General features: G+C 36.1%; 2 long non-coding RNA genes across 3 annotated transcripts in view; one reads left to right on the top strand and one right to left on the bottom strand.

Moving 5' to 3' along the window:
* LOC128249289 (uncharacterized) overlaps positions 1-2572 on the top strand; it is a 210394-nt gene that overhangs the window by 117894 nt on the left and 89928 nt on the right. The gene's annotated exons all lie outside the window — the stretch shown is intronic.
* Positions 1-2572, bottom strand: part of LOC128249290 (uncharacterized) — a 34698-nt gene that overhangs the window by 1336 nt on the left and 30790 nt on the right. The window contains exon 2 of the long non-coding RNA XR_008265382.1: positions 679-845. This is a non-coding gene — a long non-coding RNA (uncharacterized LOC128249290). The remainder of the gene's footprint in view (positions 1-678; positions 846-2572) is intronic.

Here is a 2572-nt window from a genome sequence, read left to right as displayed (position 1 = left end):
ATATATATATATATATATATATATATATATATATGAACATAAATACAAATATATATTGTATGATACAAATAAGATTATCATTTTTTTCGACCGCAGAAACACCGTTGTTAGAACAGCAGAAATATTAGGTAAATTACCCTTACAAACTCAAGCATCCCCTCGATCCAAACATGCTTTGGTTTTTCTCAAATGAGAAATATTTCTGCCAAGATCAGATCGTGAACACACAGAACAGTCGTCAGCTTGCCGTGTCCCCAAAACATGCACCGAGAGTGATAAGAATCAAACATCCAGTCAGCATCATGGTCTTTGGAGCGATCAATAGTGATGGCAAAGTTATGTTTCGATTCATCTTCGCACACGACTTCACACTCAACACGGAGGCCGACATTAAGTGCCTGAAGGAGGTAGTGCTGACTTGGGTGAAAAGGTGGCTGCTGGAAGTTTCTATGTCTGGCAACAGGACTCTACACCATGCCACACGAGCAGGAGAACGTAGTTATGACTGTCAGACAATTTCTACGATCACATCACCCCTAACATCTGGCCACCTAACTTCCCAGACTGCAACTCCCTTGATTATTATGGGGGGGGGGGGAGCGCAGTTGAACGAGAGACCGACAAAACCCTTTGTAACACCAAGCATGAACTGAAGGCAAGGATTATGACAGTATTTACCAGTTTAAACAATGAGACAGTATAGAAGAGTTGCAGGAAATTCCAAAGTCGTCTGGAGGCCGTGGTTGAAGCCAATGGCGATTTTATTATAAATATATCTGTAGAAATGAGATGTCGGTGTTATTTTTACTTTTACGTAATTTAGGTGACAATCTATTCACCGCACCCTGTAAATATATAAACGTATAGATGTATGTACATATACGAATGTATATATGCATATATATGTATATTATTTATATTATTATATGACTGAAGACCACACATCCTCTTCCAAGTAAGCTTTATTTTAATAATTCTGATGCGCACTCTATACGATCTTTTTACTCTTTCGCTTTCTCTCTTTTTCTCTATCTTATTCTTTTACCTCCTCTTCTCTCACTATTCTATCCTATTACTCTGTCACTTTCTCTCCCTCACTCCTCCTCCTTTGCTCACGTGGCTACCGCGTGACCATCGGCCAAGACGTGTTCTTTCTTGCCTCCTGTCCTAGCTTGATTTACGCGTTCGCCACCACAACCTCATTTAAGCTTAGCAGCCCTTCCTGCCTGTTTTCACTGTCTTGTTTGAATTACCTATTTTGACCCTCCGCAAAATCCCAAATTTTATTTAATTTGCTTTGCGGGAGCAACTGTTTTATCGAAAGCGTATATTGTTGTTAAATGCTCGAAATACGAGACTACAAAACAGCCAACAACTGATGAAGAGTTGTTCTTTATGTTGTTTGTCTTGTTTTCCATTTGTATCTTTCGTTGTTCGAAAGAATAGTTCATGTTCCATGTACTGTGCTTCGTACTTTTTTGTTATACACGTTTCATGACGTCCTGTGCCCACATATGCATATATATATACGTATAGATGTAAGTATGTACATATACGTATGTATATATGCATATATATACATACGTATATGTACATACTTACATCTATACGTATATATATATATATATATATATATATATATATATATATATATATATATATATAAATATATATATTATTCATATTATTATATGATTGAACGCCACTTATCGTCTTCCAAGTTAGTTTTATCTTATATATATACACACACAAATACACACGCACGTGTGTGTTGTCTGAGTGTGTACATATACGCGTCAATCCCATGGTTTCTATATAAGGCAAAGTGTTAGACATCTCCTGACGGACTGTTTCACTGTTCGTTGACCTTTCCTGAGACAAAACGTTTCGGGCTTCCTCCTCCAATATGCTTACATTCTTTGTTTGGAACAGTGGCTCTCAAAGCACATTAGACTATAACTAAAAGCGTGTAAATATTGGGTTGAAAAACCTTTTTGGATACAAAATGTCCAACAGTCTAATATTTCTATGCTATTATTTGTAGCTTTATTTGCTCCGAGATCCACTGCTCCAAAACAGAATTATTTTCACATTCTCTCCAGAGTTTATCAAATTCTTATGACGTATACATTCTTATATTTCTTTCTGCTATTTACATTCATAGCAATACTGATTCCTGCTGTGTTGTGCATAAATTATATATTGTTTGATAAATGATCAGCCGTCAAAACCCGAATGTGCAAATTAAGTTATCCATTATCCTAATTTTCGACTGTTTTATATAGAAACGACGTTCCATCACCTTAATTGGTGAACGAAGCCGAGTACGACTTCGTCAGCAGAGTTCACTTACCACATTTTTTTTTCCTGCACATCAGAAGTATAGAAGAAATACATATACATGGTTATTTCTCCAACACGTAAGCCCGTTAATATTCAAATATATGCGCACACGCGTATGTGTATATATAGAGAGAAAGGGAGAAGAGAGAGAGAGAGAGAGATAGTGACGCAAAATAAACGCACTTAGGCATGATATATAATATATTATATTTTATATATATATATATAT

The sequence above is a fragment of the Octopus bimaculoides genome, chromosome 1, assembly GCF_001194135.2.
Source record: "Octopus bimaculoides isolate UCB-OBI-ISO-001 chromosome 1, ASM119413v2, whole genome shotgun sequence".
Classification (NCBI taxonomy): domain Eukaryota; kingdom Metazoa; phylum Mollusca; class Cephalopoda; order Octopoda; family Octopodidae; genus Octopus; species Octopus bimaculoides.
This window is presented reverse-complemented; position numbering and strand designations above follow the sequence as displayed.